Here is a 23,009-nt window from a genome sequence, read left to right as displayed (position 1 = left end):
GAAGACACTGAGAATCTCGAACTGTCTTCCGAATTCTTCCGCCTCGCCGCTCATCTCTTTCATACATAGAGTAGGTGTACATTTTATTAGATATATGTCTTCTTGTGTGCTTCATTTCCTGTTTGGATAAGTGTGGAAATTTAATTGAATTGCTATAGCTTAGTGGAAATTTTAATTTTTTCACAAAGATTCCTTGATTTTTTCAATAAATTGAGTTTCGCGCGCTGTCTGGTTTAGCTCAAACAGGACTCTACGTTGCAGTACGAATCCTGCAGGATATGTGTTTCCAGATTTGAACCTTTAGATAATAGCTTTGGTCATTTTTACTATGGGTTACTGATTATTGTGACTGCCGCACTGCTATTTAAATGTGACTCCTTAAAGAATTAATATTACTTTTTGTAGTTTCATACAATGATTATCGTATTTATGCATCTTTTGTTTTAATCATGGTGGCAGCTATGAGTTATTCAGGTAGTAACCTCTTCCCGCAATTTTAACATTACATTAAATCGGTGTTACTCAAACTGAGATTATTTTATCTTCTGATCGTCGTTTGGTCTCCAATGTGCTGAGAGGAGGATAAGCATTGAAACTAAATTTCATCTTGTTTTCATTGGACTGAATTGTGGATTTGATAATGATGAAAATATGGATGAGACAAATTTGTAAATGATTTATGCATATCATGATAATGATTAGCTCTGTACAAAGAATTTAATTACTTCTTGTTTCCTTTCAAATAAATGAAGGAAAAAAAGCCTCTAATATTTTCCTTACTGAAATTATAAATCCAATTACGTAGTTAGAAGTTTGCAATTCAATGAGTTAAAGATGCTGCATCAATGCCATGACTGCCTTGTATGTGTCTCATATCATTTGGTACTCCATCTCCCTTTTGTGTTAGATTAATTAATCGATTCATGTCCTGTGGTGATACGTTTGGTGTGTAGAAAAGGCCTTTACGTAAAATACGTTTGGATTACACACGAATTCAATCTAAATCACTTGCTTGGATTTTAGCAACTTAATGGAGATTCAGTAAGATAGGCAGTGAAAGCTTTTTCACTGTTTACCTTTGCTTTTGTGTTGGATATGCGGTTATAGTGTTATTCTATTGATATGCTTGTTTCAATTTATGTTTATAATGATCGAAATTTTTTAATTATAACACCAACTTGACGATTGTTTGAATAATATGCAAGGTAATTTGCATGTATGGAATCCAAGAGTTGCAAAGAAGAGGAAGTTTTCTCATACCGAGGTTTACACTTCTATCAAACCAAATGATAAGAGGTATTCCTTTTTATTTTCAAATGCATTAGTTTTTTTGATTTTTTTCTCAAAAGTATCAATTTTCATAGCATTTTTTAGTTTTAGCCAAAAATATCATATTTCGTTTAGTTATGCTTTCATATTTCTGTTTAAAAAACTATTACTTTCTTTTTCTTTTTGAAGAGGAAACAAGTTACCAAGTACAAAGAGCTTTGCCTTCACGAGGAGGAACCTTCTATCAAACTTTTTTTTTTTTATAAGAAACACTAATTTATTAATTATGTAGGAATAAGGTTTACATCAGTGGACTAGAAGTTCACTGTCCTACTAAAACCTAACTTACAAAGATAATTTAGTGATACACGAAATCTCAATGTCTGTATAAATCAAAAACAGAGACGTTCTTAAATTCTCTGTGAATTCCAATCCACATAGCAACGTTAATCCTTATCTTCTCCCAGCACATTTCAATGTTTGATTCTTTTCCTTCGAAGATTCTTTGGTTTCTCTCCAACCAAACCGTCCAACAAATGCACTGAACCACAACTTGCCAAAATATTCTTCCTCTGCTGCCCGTTGACTGACCCAAGTCCATGCTGAATAAATCGTTTGATGTCTTAGGCATCACCCAAAATAGCCGCAACTCTTGCAATGCTTTAACCCATAAAGAGAACGTGAAAGGGCAATAGATGAGAAAATGGTCCTGAGTGTCGGCATCGTTTCTGCAAAGAACACAGCAGGTTGGAGACAAAGCAATCCCTGGGCATCTTTTTTGAATCATCTCCGAGCTTGGTAGTTTACCCAAAGAGGCTGACCAGGAGAAAAACTGAATCTTACTCGGTACAGGGACTTTCCAAATTGCATTGAAAAGATTGAATTTAGGATAAAGATTACTTGAGAATAAGCACTCATAGAAAGAGGACACTGAAAATATACCAGACGAATCTCCACTCCAATGAATAAAGTCATCTACCCCCTCAACTAATCTCATTGGTTGTAAAATTTCCAATAGTCCTATCAACTCGTCTATCTCCTCATCTCTCACCCCTCTCCTAAAGTGGAAATCCCAAGATTGGTCGAATGTTGCCGAATCAGAATGAACAAAATATGAAATAGGCAAGTTGTGAAAAGATGACAGTTGAAATAAAGAAGGAAAAGAAAGCTGGAAAGAACAGTTCCCCACCCAAGAATCCTCCCAGAATCTGATTTTGTTCCCTCCTCTCAGCTTAGCTATTGTGTTATTCCTAAAAGTCGGATAAATCCGGGAAATAAACTTCCAAGGGCATCTAAATGTTACATTTGTAGCCAATCCCGCATCCCACCCGTTTTCTTGTAACCCATATTTACTAACAATAATTTTTTTCCACAATGTCCCTTCTTCCTTGAAGAATCTCCACCACCACTTCCCAAGCAAAGCTTTATTTTTGAATCTGATTTTTGCAATGCCCAAACCTCCTCTTTCCTTTGATTTGCAAACCTGATCCCATGCTGCCAGATGGATATGATTGTCTCCATCTGCTCCGTCCCATAAGAAATTCCGTGTTATCTTATCCATCGATACCTCAACGCTTTTTGGGACTTTGAATAATGACATGTAATATATCGGGATCGAATTCAATACCGAGAGAATCAATGTTAATCGACCACCTTTGGACAGAAACGCTTTCTTCCATGAAGCCAATTTTGCGGACATTTTTGCGACGACCGGCTGCCAGAATAATGCTTTCAACGGATTACCTCCCAATGGAACACCCAAATATGAAATGGGCCACGACTCTTTGGCACATCCCAATTGGCTTGCCAACATTTCAACTTGTTCAATCTCCCTGTTAATTCCCAACAAAGCACTCTTTTCCCAATTAATTTTCAACCCTGACATGTCACAGAAAGAACTCAACACTTTTGCCAAAAATTTTATATGATCATCATTCTTTGCAAAAAATAGAGTATCATCCGCAAATTGGATATGTGATATCTCGATTCTTTCTCTGCCAACTTCTATTCCCTTTATTAGATTCGAATCCTTTGCTTTGTCTATCAATCTTCCGAGCACATCGACGACCAAGTTGAAGAGGAAAGGAGACAGTGGATCTCCTTGACGAAGACCTTTGAAAGCCCTGAATTTTCCTCTCGGCCTCCCATTGATCATAATCGAGAATGATACATTTGATACACATCCTTTTATCCAAGATCGCCATCTATTTCCAAACCCCTTCTTCATTAAAACGAAATCCAGAAATTCCCAACTAACGTTATCATAAGCCTTCTCGAAATCAACTTTCAAAACCCATCCCTGTTTCTTCTTAATCCTCGCCTCTTCTAGCAACTCATTCGCTATTAGGCCACAATCTAGAATTTGTCTTCCTTCAACGAATGCATTTTGAGATTCCGAAATTGTGGAAGCCATCACCCGTTTCAATCTTTCTGTCAAGACTTTTGATATAATCTTATATACACTTGTTATTAAACTGATAGGTCTGAAGTCCTTAACTTTGAATGAGTCCGCCTTCTTTTTGATCAAGCAAATATAGGTCTCGTTGGTGATTCCGTTTATAATACCATTGTGGTAAAACTCATCGAATACCAACAGAAGATCTTTTTTGACAATTTCCCAGCATTCTTGGAAGAAACCCAAGGTAAAGCCATCAGCTCCCGGGCTTTTGCCCGCATCACATTTGAAGACAGCTTCCTTTACCTCATCTTCTGAAAATTTTGTTTCTAACTGCTGTTTCATTTCTGCTTCAATAGGACACCATTTCACACCCTCAATACCCCAGCAACTATCTGTCGACTTACTGTACAGTTCCCGGAAGAAATTTGAAATTATTGAAACAATCTCGACCTCACAAGTTGTAAGCGAACCGTCATTTTTTTGGATTCTATCAATGGTTGACTTACTCTTGCGATGGTTAAGAATTGAATGAAAGAATCTTGAATTTTGATCCCCTTGTTTTATCCATTTGACCTTGCTTTTTTGGTAGTGAATTTGATTCTTCCTTCTTGTCATCTCCTCTAACATCATTTTTGCTTCTTTTCTCTCAATTGATAAGGCTTCCGAACCCTTCCCCTCACCCTCCACCTTGTCGATTCTACTGATTTTGTTGGTTAGATCTGCCGATTTCATTTCCAACAAGCCAAAAACCTCTTCGTTCCATTTCTTGATATCACCCTTAAATGACTTTAGTTTCATCATCAATCTATAACCCGCCCATCCTTGCGATATTGTGTTGTTCCAGCACACTTTAGTCATTTCTTTAAATCTTTTATCCTCTAACCAGACGTTCTCAAATATGAATGGGGATGGTCCCCATTTAGTCTTTGACAAATCCAAGATCAAAGGGAAATGGTCCGAAGTGATTCTCGGTAAGAGTGATTGACGGTGGAATGGGAAGATTTCCGTCCAACCCACAGTAAACAAAAATCTATCTAGTCGGCAACAAATGGGTGTGTTCCGTAAATTCGACCAAGTGAATTTACCATTCAATATAGGAGGATCACATAACTGAAGTTCCTGAATCAGTCTATCGAAGCACTGCATACTGGTTGTCATGGAGGAGCTATTGATTTTCTCTCGAGAAGACCTTACTACATTGAAATCTCCCCCTAAGCACCATCTATCACCGCAAATTACCCTTAACCCAGCTAGCTCGTCCCAGAAATTATTTCTCAAACTTGGATGACATGGCCCATAGACAGCTGAAAACCACCAGTCATTTTGTTCTCCATTTTTCCTCAAATGTATTATTTTTTTACCTATAAAGTCTCACATTTTGTTAGTTAGTGCTTTGTTGATATCGTTTTTTGTTGGTTAGTTATGTTTGATCTTGGTGATTAAATAAATAATCATTTTTTGTCTTACTTACTGTCGTTTCAAAAAGTACTAATTTTTTACTCAAAAGTAATTTACAGCTCAAGTATCACTTTTGGTTTTATAGTTCTGCTGTCATATTGTTGTTAAAAAAACTGCTAGATATTTTCATTTGCTTTCTAATACATATGCTGATTTTCTTTTCTTAACTTGTTTTATATTTGTGAATAGAAAAAAAGTTATCAAGAACAACGAGCTTTCCCATTACGACCATTACGAGGAAGAGCCTTCTATCAAACGAGATGGTAAAAGGTATCACCTTTTTCCTCAAATGTATTATTTTTTACCTATAGTCTCACTTTTTTTTAGTTAGTCCTTATTTGATCTAGTTTTTGTTGGTTAGTTTTGCTTTGATCTTGTTGCTTAAATAACTAATCATATTTTTTTTTGATATAGCGTAATTGCTTTGTTTGAGTTGTTGTTTCAAAAAGTACTAATTTTTTTACTCAAATGTATTATTTTTTACAGTTCAAGTATCACTTTTAGTTTTATAGTTTTGCTTTCATATTTTTTTTAAAAAAGTTATTATTATTTGATTTGCTTTATAAATAACTAATTGTTATGAAAAAATTTATGGTAAAAAAGTAAAAATATCAAACTCTCAAAATTATTAAATTACACATTTTGTAATATTTTCTCATCATCACACACAAATTTCTAATTTTTACAACTCTTATTTTCAACATTCAAATATTCAACATTCAAGCATTCAATACACCTATTTTGAATATTAATTTTCAACCAACAAAGCAGCTCATGAACTTGCATCCTTTGGTCTCAAAAATTTGGTGGATGTTGATTACAAAGATTGTAGTCCTTTTTATTTAGGTTCATTTGTAAGAAGTGACTTTATTTATAATATATGAATGTATCGGTTTTATTCTAAAAAAAGAATATTAATTTTCAACACTCCCGCTTGTAATGATGATCATAGTGATTTTCTTCATTACGTGTTTTTATACTGCCTCATTAAAAATCTTACTAGGAAAAATATATTGGGATAAAAACCATAGTAAGAGAAAAATAGTGCAGTCATGTAAACTCCCCCTCATGTTGACATGAACAATTATTCACAAATTTCGTAGATTGCGTATCCCAATATTATATATGTGCTTTCTGAATATTGTCGTATGAAGTGTTTTTGTGAAGAGATCTGATGAGTTTTCACTTGATTGAATGTGACGAACATCAATATATTTATTCTTCTCAAGCTCCTTGGTGAATGCGAAGAACTTATGAGGAATATGTTTAGTTCTGTCGCTTTTTATGTATTTTTCTTTTATTTGAGCAACTCATACAATATTATCTTCATATAATATCACAAACTTCTCATCAAATGATAATCCACATGAGATTTGGATATGTCGGCGATGTCACCTCCTAAATTGCAAAAAAATTTCAAAATATCACAATTCAATATGTTTCATTTATTTTGTTTCTTCTTCTTCTTGATCTCTGCTTCATCTCTCTTTAAGGCCATCTTTTCAGCTTTCTTCTTGTAGAAATCAAACACTTTACTCAAAACATCGAATCTCAATTCATTTACCTCACTAAGCACAATGGTTGCACATATTTCAGCTCTCATGCCGCGTCTTATATCAGCCTACAGTAAATCAAACAAAAAATCAATTATAACTTTAAGATTAAAAGATGAAATTTAGTTTATACACTATAAGTCAAATTACCATATCTTGAACAAATTTGGAGATGAGTATACTACATCTTCAAAATACTTCATGTGATGCATCAGTTATACACCACTATCAACATCCCTCTTTTTGTTTGCCAATTGAAGGCCACATTTTCAATCACATATTTCAAAATTCCATAAGCTCTTTTAACATGATTGTTTGCTTTCAAGAACATAACCATTTCATTATATTACAAATTGAAAAACAGAAAATATGATTGCATCATTTAAAAACAAATAATAATAATAATACTGCATCACACCCAAAAGACTATATCCATCCACCAAATTAAGAAACAATTGCTTTAGCGTTGTGCTTTTCAAACACATGTATAAATAATTAAAATTCAAGTATGTTAGGCAGTTTACAACTATGTGTGCAGCCTGAAAGAAGAAATTTTCAGAGTCATCATACTTCCAGTAGTCTGGATACTGAATTTTTTGTTCACGAAAGTTAATAACAACTGCAGCGACATGGTTATTCAAACGAAATGACAGAAAAATCTACATTTTCAAAATAAAGATAATTGTTAGTGAAATATTATTATTTAATAGCAATAAATTTCAAATAAATTTAAAACAAAAATAATAAAAATTTCCAAAGTTTCTTACCATCTCCACCAAGCTTAAATCATAACTATTTTGGCTCAACCAACCATTCCAACAAATCCTCATATCATATTAGCAATGTCGATATCATGATCCACATAAACAAGCTTTTCTAAAGAATCAAGTCAGATTTCAACAACACTTATAATATATCTAAAAAAAACCACATGATAAAATTTTAAATCTCACACTTTGGGTGAGGTTTAAGCAAAAACGTCTGTGTTTCTTTTCAATTGCTTCTTCATCATTGATTAACAGAGACCATGCATCAATGACAGAAAAACAAGTGATTGAGAACTTCCAACTTTCTTCTTTTACATTGTCTTCATTTGTTTCAACAAATTCATCATGTGATAGTATGAAACCACTTAAATGTCCTTCTTCAGCAAAAGCAAAGTCTCATGTACTTCCTAAAGTTGTACAAGAAATAAATTGATTAAATAATCAATTAACATAAAGAAAAACAAGCAGTAATAAAACATGAAAAATAACTTACATATATTTAGCAATCTTTCGAATCTCAAAATTATCAAGTTTGTCGGCAGGAAGCTTATATTTAATGAATCTGGATCCAGAATCATTAAATCCATAAGAAACCAATGTAATTTCATTCATTTCCTCCACCAGAACACTTGAGCGATGTTCTTTTTCCTCCACCATTGTCTTACCATTCAAACTGACAGGGTATGTGCCAATAACCCATTCTCTTTGCCCGTAATCCCATGCAGCTGACTCTTCTTTGATTCTTCTGTGAATCCTCTCATTGGTCCAATGTTGAATGAGAGGTAAAGTACATCGTTCAGCAATGCCATGCCACTTCAGCTTGTGGAAATACAAAATTTGTAAAAGTAAAACACAACCATTCACATTCTTCTGAAGTGGATTGATATTGTACTTGTGCACACCTTTACAAAGCTTTTTCAGGACATATGTACACCAGTCGTAATCTGAAATCCTCTCCACATGAACCAATGATTTCACAACACCGAAACTGACCAAACGATTTGAACTAGGAGTTAAAAAAGAATACAAAATGTAAAAGACGAAAATCTCTTAAAATCATCCCCTCCATCTGTCAACGTTGTCTGAATAACATCCTTCAAAGAGCTCAATGGTGACCGAGCATTTATACCATAATCATCCTTTAGTTTGACCAATAAATCTAAATTCTCATTGCGTCCCCAACTTCAAAATATCAGTTCCATTACTCCATGGCAATAAGAAGACATCATGAACATCATCTGCAGTGACAACAAAGCTTCCGTTGTTGTCAATTTTCAACATTCGGCTGGCTCCATTAAAATTTTTAATCAACCATTTCAACATTTTTTTAGGGTAGGACTTAATAGACAAACGGTCGACGCGGCCGCCCTAGGCGTAGGCGGCCCTCGACCACACCGCCTATGCATGAGGCGGGTGTCGAGGCGGGTTGAGGCGGGTTGAGGGGTGTCGAGGCGGCGAGTAGGCGGGTCGAGGCGGTCGAAGCGGGCGAGGTAGTGGTCAACAATTTTAAAAACCTAGTCAACAATTTTTAAAACTTGGTCAACAATTTTAAAAACAAAGTCAAAGTCAACTAATTTTAAATATTAAGACTATTTAAAGGTCTTACTTAGAGAATGGTAGTGGAGGCCTCGGGAGCGGATGGAGTGCTACATCCAAGGAGGAGTGCAAGGAACATCCCCATTAGAGAACTTAATGAATATTTAGAAACATCGGAGGATGAGAATGAAAAAAATGTTGATTGAGTCCGATGATGAAAGGATCATGGATGTAGTAGATGATACATATGTAGATGATTTGGAAGATTAGTTATGTTTAATCTACTATTTGTTATAATGATGGATAATTGATTGAAAATTTGAAAATTTAAACTTAGTTTTTTGGTAAAAAAAAATATTACTTCGTTAGCATAATAACATTAATATAATGATCAATCTTTATTAATTGCACATCATAGATGATATTATATTTTGTGCTTAAAAATTATTTAATTGCACATTTTACATAGAAATGATAATATTGCATGATTATCGATAAAAAATTACTTAAAAAAATCCAACCGCCTAAGCACCGCTTGGGCATCGCCGAGGCGGCTGAGGCGGTAGGCGGTCACCGACCGCCCCGCCACCGCCTCCCGCCATTTACAACCTTGCTAACTGCATATCTTTGCTGGTCATTAAAATTTTGTATGAGCTTGTATAGACCTTGTGGTCTGCATTGTGTAATAAAAACTCTGGCACACACACAAAAGCAAATCACCATAACTAAATAGAAGGGAGACTTTTGAGGTAAAAAATAATACATTTGATTAAAAAGGTGATACCTTTTATCATCTGATTTGATAGGAGGTTCATCCTCGTTATGGAAGAGCTCACTTCTCCTTGCAACTTTTTTTCTTCTAAAAAATAAAAAAGTTAAAAGAAAAGAAAATCAATATAGATATTATTAAGCAAATCAAATAATAATAATTTTTTTTTAAAAATATGAAAGCAAAATTATAAAACCAAAAGTGATACTTGAGCTGTAAAAAATAATACCTTTGAGTAAAAAAATTAGTACTTTTTGAAACAACAGTAAATAAGAAACACTCAAAAAAAGCAATTACGATTGACCCTAACGAAGAACGTGGCACATAATATGGCGGAGGCAAAAACAACGGAGGAGATGATGTCCATTTTATCGGACATGTACGAGAAGCCATCAGCAAGCAACAAAGTGCATCTCATGAAGAAGTTATTCAACTTGAAAATGGGAGAAGGTGCTTCGGTGGCTAAACACACCAATGAGTTCAACACGATTGTTTCTCAGCTAACATCGGTTGAAATTAATTTTGATGATGAGATTCGGGCACTTATTCTTTTGGCGTCTTTACCAGACAATTGGGAACCGATGCGGGCAGCGGTTAGTAACTCTGTTGGAAAAAGAAAGCTACAATTCAATGATGTCAGAGATCAAATTCTTGCTGAAGAAGTTCGCAAGATGGATTCTGGTGAAGGAATATCATCAAGTTCTGTTCTAAATCTCGAGAATAGCGGAAGAGGCAGGAGTGGCGAAAAGAGTTTTAACCAATGACGCGGTAGATCCAAATCAAGAAATGGAAAAGACAAAAGCAAATTTGAAAAGAATGTGAAGTGCAGGAGCTGTGGTGAGACTGGTCACATGAAAAAGAATTGCAAATCAACAAAGAACGACGTTAATGTTGTTAACGAGGAGGTACATGATGCTCTAATACTATCCATGGAAAGCCCGGTTGATTCTTGGGTTATGGACTCGGGAGCTTCGTTTCATACCACTGGTAATCGTAATGTATTCGATAATTACATTGCGGGAGATTACGGAAAAGTTTTCCTGGCTGATGGAAAATCTTTGGAAATAATTGGTATGGGTGATATCCGGATGAAGATGACAAATGGATCTGTCTGGAAAATCAACAAAGTAAGTAAGGCATGTACCAAAGTTGACACACAATCTGATTTCAGTGGGACAACTTGACGACGAAGGTCATAAGGTGACCTTTGGTGATGGTTCTTGGAAAGTGAAAAAGGGAGCCATGATTGTTGCTTGAGGAAAGAAAAGGGAAACTACAACTCAATGATGTTAGAGATCAGATCCTTGCTGAAGAAGTTTGCAGGAAAGACTCGGGTGAAACAACATCATCGAGATCTGCTCTAAATCTTGATAACAGAGGAAGAGGCAGGAATGGCGAAAAGAGTTTTAACCAATGGCATGGTAGGTCCAAGTCAAGAAATGGAAAAGACAAAAGCAACTATGAAAAAAATGTGAAGTGCTGGAGCTGTGGTGAGACTGGTCACTTGAAGAAGAATTGCAAATCAACAAAGAACAACGCTAATGTTGTTACTAAGGAGGTACATGATGCTCTAATACTATCCATGGAAAGCCCGGTTGATTCTTGGGTTATGGACTCGGGAAAAGTTAGAGCTATGCATAGACATAGCTGGAATGCTTGTTTTGGATATGGCTGGAGGGGGAGAATTGAAGAACTCAAATTGGAAATCTCCAGCCACCATCTAGAAGGTCTACTTTTCAACGGTAGGTGCAGCAATTGTTGATTCTCCAATGACTGCCATCGTCCATTCACACCCATTAACATGTGCAGAATATCCTTTATAAATAGAGGCTTCAGCTCGTTGTTTAAACCATCCCATTCCCATTTAAGGAATCCTAATCCCAAGTAGAGGAGAGCCTTGAGAGTGCTGTGAGGATATGAGAGTTTTTATTTCTTTCTGTAAATTAAATCTATGAATTGAATAGATTGATTTTTCTCTCAAATTACTTTTATCTTTGATAATTTAATTCCCAACAAGTGGTATCAGAGCCTGGTTAGAGGTATTAGCAATCGAAGGAGAGCTCTCTGTGAAAAATTCGATTTCGTGAAAGTGTCTGAAATCTTGTTTTGATTATACCACGACGTAGCTCTCGTTCCCACGAGTCTACCGGTATTTTCAGATCGAAAATCTGACATCAAACGAATTTTCTGTGATTTTCAAAAATTCTTTACGAAGAAGGTGATGAATAGTGCCCGCCACGTCATTGCCACGTAAGCGTCCAGTCAGCGCCACGTCGTTGCCACGTAAGCGTCCAGTCAATGCCACGTCATCAACACTATTCAATTTTCTGAAAATTGCATTTTGGTCTTTATATTTTCTGCTCGTTTCAAAATCGTCCATCTTTCCTAAAGTACAGAATGGCCCCTGAACTTTTGGTAATGACTTAAAGACCCCTGAACTATCAGAAAGTTATATAGTAATCCCAAAATTTTTCAGCAATAGAATTTCTGACCCCGAAGTGCCTATTCCACCATTTTCGGCCGTTTCGGACACAACGGTGTACGTACTGTACAATGAACAAGAAAGATCAAAGTTGGATTCAAAATCCAGAAAATGTATCTTCTTGGGTTATGCTGATGGAGTAAAGGGGTTTCGCTTGTGGGATCCTACTGTTCACAAGCTTGTCATCAGCAGGGATGTTATCTTCGAGGAAGATAAAGTAAAGGGAGACAAAGGCACACATAATTCAGAAATTACTATTTTTCAGGTAGAAAATAAGACAAACGAATGTCAAGTTTCTTGTGAAGCAGTACCAGAGCACGAAGAACAAGAACAAGTTGAGTATGAGGTTTCCAATGTGAGGCAGTCAACTCGAGACAGAAGACCACCAGGTTGGCTTTCAGATTATGTCACTGAAAGCAAGATTGCATATTGTCTATTATCAGAGGATTGCGAGCCATCGAGTTTCCACGAAGCTACTCAAAACTCGGATGTATCCTTGTGGATGATAGCAATGCAAGAAGAGTTGGAGGCATTAGACAGGTATAAAACTTGTGATCTTGTTACAATACCACGAGGGAGGAAATCCATTGGAAACAGATGGGTCTATAAGATCAAGCGTGATGGCAATAACCAAGTGGAGCGGTATCGTGCAAGATTGGTGGTAAAAGGGTATGCTCAGAAAGAAGGCATTGACTTCAATGAGATATTTTCTCCTGTGGTTCGGCTTACAACAGTCAGAGTGGTGTTGGCATTGTGTGCGGTGTTTGACCTACATCGAGAACAGCTAGATGTGAAAACGGCTTTTCTTCATGGAGATCTTGAAGAAGAAATCTATGTGCTCCAGCCAAAAGGTTTTGCGGAAAAAGGCAAAGAGAACTTGGTTTGCATGTTGAACAAATCTCTGTACGGTCTCAAAGAGGCGTCGAGGTGTTGGTACAAGAGATTTGATTCCTATATCATGAGCCTTGGATACAACAGATTGAGTGCAGACCCTTGTACGTATTTCAAGAGGTCTGGTGATGATTATATCATTTTGCTGTTGTATGTGGACGACATGTTAGTAATAGGCCCCAACAAAGATCATGTCCAAGGATTGAAGGCACAGTTGGCTAGAGAATTTTATATGAGGGATTTGGGACCAGCAAACAAGATTCTAGGGATGCAAGTTCACCGAGACAGAAGTAACAGAAAGATTTGGCTTTCCCAGAAAAATTATTTGAAGAAAGTCTTGCAACGCTTCAACATGCAAGACAGTAAGCCAATATCGACCCCTCTTCCTGTTAAATTCAAGTTATCCTCCGAGATGTGTCCTAGCAGTGAAGCAGAGAGGATGGAGATGTCTCGAGTACCGTATGCATCAGCAGTGGGAAGTTTGATTTTCGCCATGATATGTACAAGACCAGACATTGCTCAAACAGTGGGAGCAGTTAGTCGGTATATGGCGAATCCTGGAAGAGAGCATTGGAGCACTGTTAAGAGGATCCTTCGATACTTTAAGGGTACCTCGAATGCTGCATTATGTTATGGAGGATCAGAGTTTACACTCAGGGGCTATGTCGATTCAGATTATGCAGGTAATCCTGCTAAGAAAAATTCTACTACTGGTTATGTGTTTACACTTGCGAGGGGAGCAGTAAGCTGGGTTTCAAAACTGCAGACAATTGTGGCGTTATCTACAACGGAGGCAGAATACATGGCAGCTACTCAAGCTTGCAAGGAGACAATATGGATCAAGAGATTATTGGAAGAGATCGGGCACAAACAAGAGAATGTTTCTTTGTTTTGCGACAGTCAGAGTGCCTTGCACATCGCAAGGAATCCAGCCTTTCATTCCAGGACTAAACACATTGGAGTTCAATTTCACTTTGTGAGGGAAGTAGTAGAAGAAGGAAGTGTGGATATGCAGAAGATCCGTACGAAAGAAAACATAGCTGATTTTCTGATCAAGCCAGTGAACACTGATAAGTTTGAATAGTGTAGATCATCAAGTGGCCTAGCGAAAACGTAAGCAGCAGGGAATGCCAAGATTGAAAGGATGTGTGGAGATGTGTTTGATTCTCAATCAAATCTCCAAGTGGGAGAAATGTCGGCAATTGATTGATGCAAGTGGAGGTGCAATTAATATGCACGTGTTCAAAGTTGGTTTTTTATTGACCAAGGAAAAGTGTTGAATAAGAATACGCGTTTTTAACGCGTGTTCACACTGACAAGAGGCTCTATAAATAGAGCTCCTCCCTTCATTCTGAAATCATCCCTTCTTCGAGTTTTCTCTCATCTTATAAGCATTTAAGTGCTTTGGTGATGGTTCCTGGAAAGTGAAAAAGGGAGCAATGATTGTTGCTCGAGGAAAGAAAACTGGAACACTTTATATGACTTCCAGTTTGAGAAATAAATTAGCGGCTGTGAATGCTGGAGCTAATTCAAGTCTATGACATAGTAGGCTTGGGGATACGAGTGAGAAGAGAATGAAGATGCTTGTTTCAAACGGAAAGCTACCGAAATTAAAGATCGTTGAACACAAGCTGTGTGAAGCTGTATTTTTTGGAAAGGAGAAAAACGTGAGCTTTTCAAAAGAGGTTAGAAAACCGAAATCGGCTGATTTGGAGCTAGTACATACTGATGTATGTGGACCATCTCCTGTGACATCCCTTGGAGATCACTCAAGAAATTATGGCACTACTGTTGACGATTCGAGCAAGAAATTTTGGGTTTATTTTGTGAAAAATAAATTGGATGTTTATGAGACCTTTAAACAGTGGGAGTTAGCCATGGAAGATGTGATGGATTTACTGTCATCCAATCACATGTGGGAGTTGTCAGAACTTTTCTGAAGGTAAAAAGGTTTTAAATAGCAAGTGGGAGTACCTGTTAGAACATGACGGTAGCCAACGGTACAAAGAAATACTTGTTGTAAAAGGTGAAAGGGAAGTCATTGGTTATACTGATATTTTCTCTCTGGTGGTAAAGTTAACTACTATCAGGACTGTACTTGGATTGATGGTAAAAGAAGATTTACATCTTGAACAGTTAGATGTAAAGACGATGTTTCTTCATGGTGAGCTAGATGAAGAAATGAATCAATCACAGGGATTTGAAGTACGAGGGAAAGAGAAAATGATGTGCAAACTTCAGAAGAGCTTGTATGGTCTCAAACAAGCTCCAAGACAGTGGTACAAGAGTTTGATGGTGTAATGAATAATGATGGTTTTTTGAGGTATCATGCTGATCACTGTTGTTATGTGAAGCTTGATGGTTATTATATCATTCTACTGATATATGTAGATGATATGTTGATAGCAGGAGCTTGTCTGGAGGAGATTGATAAACTTGAGAAAGAGTTATCAAAATAATTTGCTTTGAAGGATTTGAGTGCTGCAAAACAAATCCTTGGAATTAGGATCCTTAGAGATCGGGTGAATGGAGTCTTGAAGCTTGAGAAGATTCCTGAAAGCAAGAATCCAGCTGATATGCTCACGAAGGCTGTTATCATTGAAAAACTGAAGTTGTATTTGACTTCAGTTGGTCTTCTGGACTAACAAAGGAGGTATGAGTTGCTGCACTGATGGTGTGAAGACAGGATTGAAATCAAGTCTTCAAGTGGGAGAATTGTTAGGTGAGTTTATTTAATGGGGTGGGGCCCACACATTAAATAAAATAATATAATTCTCTTATCCCACATCGATTTTTTTGAAAAATGATTGAAGGTTTTGGTTATAAATAGAGCTCAATTCCTTCAGTTATTGTATCCCAAAATCAAAAGCTTTTCAGCTTTGATAAAAAGAGAGTGCATAGAAAAAAAAGAGTGTATTTTTTTCTTGAGTGCGGGAATTCTCTTTTGTGAGTTAGAGAAATTATTTTCTCGGTATACTCGGGTTGGGATTGTGAGATATTGAGTGTATTGGTGTATACACTTGTTGTAATATTTTTTTCGGTTGTAAAAAGTTGCAGTGCTCGTGGATGTAGCCTATATTGGTTGAATCACGTAAATCTTTGTGTTCTTGTTGGTTGTTTTATTCCGCAAGTTTGGGTACTATTATCATCGTGGTCGGCATCGCTTCGGGGTAATTCCCCAACAACAACTTGTTGGGAATTAAACTATCAAAGATCAAACTAATTTGAGAGAAAAATCAATCTATTCAATTAATAGATTTAATTTACAGAAAGAAATAAAAACTCTCAGATCTTCACAGCACTCTCAAGGCTTTCCTCTACTGGGGATTAGGATTCCTCAACTGGGAATGAGATAATCTAAACAACGAGCTGAAGCCTCTATTTATAGAGGATATTCTGCACATGTTGATGGGTGTGAATGAACGATGGCAGCCATTGGAGAATCAACAATGTCTGCACCTACCGTTGAAAAATAGACTTTCTAGATGGTGGCTGGAGATTTCCAATTTGAGTACTTCAATTCTCCCCCTCCAGCCATATCCAAAACAAGCATTCCAGCTATGTCTCTGCATAGCTCTAACTTTTCTCGAGTTACCACTTTTGTCAACATATCTGTTGGATTCTCCTTCGTATGAATCTTAACTAGTCTCAACAGTTGTCGATCCATAACTTCACGTATCCTATGATATCGAATATCAATATGCTTTGTACGGTCGTAAGTCCTTCATTTCAAAAGACTTAGAGAGTTCATTCTTTAACTGACTAATCTTCGTTGCATCCTTTCCCACGATCATAATATCGTTTACACAAAGTAGAAGAGCAACGAAACTCCCGTCTGAAAATTTCTGAATGTAAAAGCACTCATCTGCAGCAGTTTTCTTATAACCTTGACTTGCCATGCATGAGTCAAATTTCTTGTACCACTGCCTTGGTGTTTGCTTTAGACCGTACAAGCTTTTCTTAAGCTTGCAAACGAGGTTATCACCTGAAACCTCAAAACCTTCTGGCTGCTCCATATAGATTTCTTCTTTTAAATCTCCGTGAAGAAAAGCTGTCTTCACATCCATCTGTTCAAGCTCCAAGTTCATACTTGCTACCAAGCCAAGTATAACTCGGATTGACGTCATCTTGACTACTGGTGAAAATATCTCATCAAAGTCAATTCTTTTCTTCTGTTGGAATCCTTTGACTACCAATCGTGCTTTGTATTTCACCACTTGTCCGCTGCCATCTTTCTTTATCTTGAACACCTATTTGTTTCTTAGTGCCTTCTTCCCTTTTGGAAGTTTTACGAACTCATAAGTGTGATTCTTCTGCAGAGATTTCATCTCATCTTGCATTGCTGACAACCATGTTTTTTTGTTGTTCTCTTGTTGTCTTCCTCGGGGCTCTGTGACAAGGGCATGAGTCTGGTCTGTGCCCATATCCTTTCTCCTGGCCTCCTCGTTGAACAGGGCATCCTTAACCATGGACATGGTAAGTTTGCCATCTGGAGCCGAGTTGCTGAGAGAAACTACAATTGTTTCCCAGCTATCAGGAAGTGAACTGAGAAGTAGAAGTGCCTGCATCTCATCTCCAAGCGGCATCTCTATAGACGATAATTGATTACCAAGACTCTGGTACTCACTGGTATGCTCGGCAACAGAAGTTCCACTTTTGAACTTCATATTGACTAACCGCCTCATCAACAGGGCTTTATTCCGAGCGGTCTTGGCCTGGTACATGTCCTCCAGCTTCTTCCAGAGAGCATATGCGTCTGTCTCCTGTGCAACATGGTGGAAGACACTATGATCAATTCATTGTCGGATTTGACCAATAGATTTCCGGTTTAATTTCCTCCACTCTGACGCTTTGGTTGGATCAGGATTTTCACCTTTCAATTCTACGGGATCGAACAAATCTTTACAGCTGAGGAGTTCTTCCATCCGAGGTTTCCACAGCGTGTAGTTGGTTGCCGTGAGCATAACCATAGCTCCAGAATATGATGTTGACTCGTCTGTGGTCATCTTCAATATTTATTTATCAAAATAGGAGCTGAATCTCGTAAAACGGAGTACACCGTTGTGTCCGGAACGACCGAAAATGGTGGAATAGGCACTTCGGGGTCAGAAATTCTATTGCTGAAAATTTTGGGATCACTATATCTTTCTAATAGTTCAGGGGTCTCAAAGTCATTACCAAAAGTTCAGGGGCCATTCTGTACTTTAGGAAAGATAAAGGACCATTTTGATACGAGCAAAAAATATAAGGACCAAAATGCAATTTTCAGAAAATTGAATAGTGTTGATGACGTGGCGCTGACTGGACGCTTACGTGGCAATGACGTGGCGGACACTATTCATCATCTTCTTCGTAAAGAACTTTTGAAAAATCACAGAAAATTAGTTTGATGTCCGTTTTTCGATCTGAAAATACCAGTAGACTCGTGGGAACGAGAGCTACGTCGTGGTATAATCAAAACAAGATTTCAGACACTTTCACGAAATCGAATTTTTCACAGAGAGCTCTCCTTCGATGGCTAATACCTCTAACCAGGCTCTGATACCACTTGTTGGGAATTAAACTATCAAAGATCAAACTAATTTGAGAGAAAAATCAATCTATTCAATTCATAGATTTAATTTACAGAAAGAAATAAAAACTTTCAGATCCTCACAGCACTCTCAAGACTTTCCTCTACTTGGGATTAGGATTCCTCAACTGGGAATGAGATAATTTAAACAACGAGCTGAAGCCTCTATTTATAGAGGATATTCTGCACATGTTAATGGGTGTGAATGGACGATGGCAGCCATTGGAGAATCAACAATGGCTGCACCTACCGTTGAAAAGTAGACCTTCTAGATGTTGGCTGGAGATTTCCAATTTGAGTTCTTCAGGTCCCACGTGCGGAATTTGAGATGATAAAACCCGAAAATAAAGAATAAACAGGACAACGAGATTTACGTGGAAAACACCTAAAAATTATTAGGGTAAAAACCACGGGCAAGATGAAAAGAATTCCACTATAATATTTTGTGGTGTACAACTCACAAACTGTGTTTCCAAAGAGAACACACACTCTCTTAATACAGGAAAACAAAACACCTCACAAATATTATAGAACTAAGCACTCAAATGCTTATAAGATAAGAGAAAACTCGAAGAAGGGATGATTTCAGAATGAAGAAGGGAGCTCTATTTATAGAGCCTCTTGACCGTGTGAATACGCGTTAAAAACGCGTATTCTAATTCCGTCTGAATTATTAGTCAACTTTGCCAACTTTCCAAGCCTGCAAAAAACGTGTTAATAATTTTTGTCCCCACCCCATTTAATGTTTTTGCCGACATTTCTCCCACTTGGAGATTTGATTGAGAATCAAACACATCTCCACACATCTTTTCAATCTTGCCATTCCCTGCTGCTTACGTTTTCGCTAGGCCACTTGATGATCTACACCATTCAAACTTATCAGTGTTCACTGGCTTGATCAGAAAATCAGCTATGTTTTCTTTCGTATGGATCTTCTGCATATCCACACTTCCTTCTTCTACTACTTCCCTCACAAAGTGAAATTGAACTCCAATGTGTTTAGTCCTGGAATGAAAGGCTGGATTCCTTGCGATGTGCAAGGCACTCTGACTGTCGCAAAACAAAGAAATATTCTCTTGTTTGTGCCCGATCTCTTCCAATAATCTCTTGATCCATATTGTCTCCTTGCAAGCTTGAGTAGCTGCCATGTATTCTGCCTCCGTTGTAGATAACGCCACAATTGTCTGCAGTTTTGAAACCCAGCTTACTGCTCCCCTCGCAAGTGTAAACACATAACCAGTAGTAGAATTTTTCTTAGCAGGATTACCTGCATAATCTGAATCGACATAGCCCCTGAGTGTAAACTCTGATCCTCCATAACATAATGCAGCATTCGAGGTACCCTTAAAGTATCGAAGGATCCTCTTAACAGTGCTCCAATGCTCTCTTCCAGGATTCGCCATATACCGACTAACTGCTCCCACTGTTTGAGCAATGTCTGGTCTTGTACATATCATGGCGAAAATCAAACTTCCCACTGCTGATGCATACGGTACTCGAGACATCTCCATCCTCTCTGCTTCACTGCTAGGACACATCTCGGAGGATAACTTGAATTTAACAGGAAGAGGGGTCGATATTGGCTTACTGTCTTGCATGTTGAAGCGTTGCAAGACTTTCTTCAAATAATTTTTCTGGGAAAGCCAAATCTTTCTGTTACTTTTGTCTCGGTGAACTTGCATCCCTATAATCTTGTTTGCTGGTCCCAAATCCCTCATATCAAATTCTCTAGCCAACTGTGCCTTCAATCCTTGGACATGATCTTTGTTGGGGCCTCTTACTAACATGTCGTCCACATACAACAGCAAAATGATATAATCATCACCAGACCTCTTGAAATACCTACAAGGGTCTGCACTCAATCTGTTGTATCCAAGGCTCATGATATAGGAATCAAATCTCTTGTTCCAACACCTCGGCGCCTCTTTGAGACCGTACAGAGATTTGTTCAACATGCAAACCAAGTTCTCTTTGCCTTTTTCCGCAAAACCTTTTGGCTGGAGCACATAGATTTCTTCTTCAAGATCTCCATGAAGAAAAGCCGTTTTCACATCTAGCTGTTCTCGATGTAGGTCAAACACCGCACACAAGGCCAACACCACTCTGACTGTTGTAAGCCGAACCACAGGAGAAAATATCTCATTGAAGTCAATGCATTCTTTCTGAGCATACCCTTTTACCACCAATCTTGCACGATACCGCTCCACTTGGTTATTGCCATAACGCTTGATCTTATAGACCCATCTGTTTCCAATGGATTTCCTCCCTTGTGGTAGTGTAACAAGATCCCAAGTTTTATTCATGTCCAATGCCTCCAATTCTTCTTGCATTGCTATCATCCACAAGGATACATCCGGGCTTTGAGTAGCCTCGTGGAAACTCGATGGCTCGCCATCCTCTGATAATAGACAATATGCAATGTTGCTTTCAGTGACATAATCTGAAAGCCAACCTGGTGGTCTTCTGTCTCGAGTTGACTGCCTCACATTGGAAACCTCAGACTCAACATGTTCTTGTTCTTCGTGCTCTGGTACTGTTTCACAAGAAACTTGACTTTCATCCGTCTTATTTTCCACCTGAAAAATAGTAGTTTCTGAATTCGGTGTGCCTTTGTCTCCTTTTACTTTATCTTCCTCAAAGATAACATCCCTGCTGATGACAAGCTTCTGAACAGTAGGATCCCACAAGCGAAACCCCTTTACTCCATCAGCATAACCCAAGAAGATACACTTTTTGGATTTCGTATCCAACTTCGATCTTTCTTGCTCATTGTACAGAACGTACACCGGACTTCCAAATGTATGCAAATGAGAATAATCTGTCGGCTTCCCGGTCCACATTTCCATCGGAGTTTTAAGATCAATCGCCACTGAAGGAGAACGATTGATAATATAACAAGCGGTTTTGACTGCTTCTGCCCAAAATGACTTTTCTAGACCCGCAGTCCACAACATAGCTCTTGTTCTGTCCAACAAGGTCCTGTTCATCCGCTCCGCCACTCCATTCTGTTGAGGTGTGTAAGCCATCGTGAACCGTCTCTTGATGCCCTCATGTTGACAATATGCATCAAACTCGTCACTGGTATATTCTCCTCCATTGTCAGTTCTCAGACACTTGATTTTCTTTTCAGAATCAAGTTCAACCCGCGCTTTGAAATCTTTGAAGACTTGGAAAACATATGATTTCTTCTTGATTGGATACACTCAACATCTCCTAGAGAAAATCATCAATGAACGAGACAAAATATCTCGCTCCTCCTAGGGCTACAACCGGTGCTTGCCAAACATCCTAATGAATCAGCTCCAATATGATTTTGCTCCTGGCAGTAGAAGTGCCAAACTTTAATCTGTGTTGTTTACTGGTAACACAGTGCTCACAAAAGGGTAGTGACACTTTTGTAAGTCCCGGCAACAGCTTTCGTTCTGAGAGAATTTTCAAACCCCGTTCTGACATATGCCCGAGCTTTCTATGCCATAATATCGTTAATTCTTCTCCTGAACTAATTGATGCAACAGCTAGTTCTGCCTCCTTGTGTATTTATCCCAAAAGTACATACAGATTTGCTGCAACCTTTTCCGCCTTCATAACCACAAGCGCGCCTTTCACAATTTTCATGATCCCGTTCTCGATCCGAGTTTTGCACCCGATATTATCCAATTGCCCCAAGGACAAAAGATTTTTCGTCAGTCCTTTCACATGTCGTACCTCCTGTATGGTGCGAATGGTGCCTTCAAACATTTTAATTTTGATAGTACCGACCCCAGCGATTTCCAAGGCATGATCATTTCCCATGAATACAGATCCTCCTGAGATTGGTTCATAATGATCAAACCATTCTCTCCGAGACGTCATATGCCACTTCGCTCGTGAATCCATATTCCATGTGTCACAAAATTTGTGTCTGCCTTCTGCAACTGTTGCTGCTTCGCTGAATAATATTTCACCATTGCCTGAAGTACTGGCCACATTTTCTTGAGAACTTTTATCGATACTCGTACACTCTCTCTTGAAGTGTCCTTTACCGCCACATTTAAAGCAGTAAATATTTTCCTTCTTACTTCTCGACTTTGATCTACCTGGCCTTTGGCTCCCACTGGAGTCACGGTCCATAAATCTTCCTCTTATCATCGGTAACGCCTCTGCCTGCTTCGAGGATACCGACCTATCTTCCTTATTCTTGTGCCGGCTTTCTTCTCCGAAAACCGCAGTTAAGACATCGTCGAATCTTAGAAAGCCCATAAGAATATTGTTGGTAATGTTGATGATAAGTTGATCATATGAATCTGGTAGACTTTGAAATAGAAGCTCCGCACG

At 37.9% G+C, this 23,009-nt stretch overlaps 2 long non-coding RNA genes across 2 annotated transcripts; both read right to left on the bottom strand.

Moving 5' to 3' along the window:
• Positions 1-1,328: 1,328 nt before the first annotated feature.
• LOC140822913 (uncharacterized) lies at positions 1,329-5,551 on the bottom strand. The gene is made up of 3 exons (XR_012116068.1): positions 5,294-5,551; positions 1,466-1,518; positions 1,329-1,432 (listed from the first exon to the last, which is right to left on the bottom strand). It is a non-coding gene; the product is annotated as an uncharacterized lncRNA (long non-coding RNA).
• A 1,050-nt stretch (positions 5,552-6,601) lies between these two features.
• On the bottom strand, positions 6,602-7,719 carry LOC140824565 (uncharacterized). The gene is made up of 2 exons (XR_012116379.1): positions 7,446-7,719; positions 6,602-7,337 (listed from the first exon to the last, which is right to left on the bottom strand). It is a non-coding gene; the product is annotated as an uncharacterized lncRNA (long non-coding RNA).
• Positions 7,720-23,009: the final 15,290 nt, after the last annotated feature.

Source organism: Primulina eburnea, chromosome 2 (genome assembly GCF_022965805.1).
Source record: "Primulina eburnea isolate SZY01 chromosome 2, ASM2296580v1, whole genome shotgun sequence".
Classification (NCBI taxonomy): domain Eukaryota; kingdom Viridiplantae; phylum Streptophyta; class Magnoliopsida; order Lamiales; family Gesneriaceae; genus Primulina; species Primulina eburnea.
Note: the sequence above shows the minus strand (reverse complement) of the source record. Positions and strands in the feature narration are given on the sequence as shown.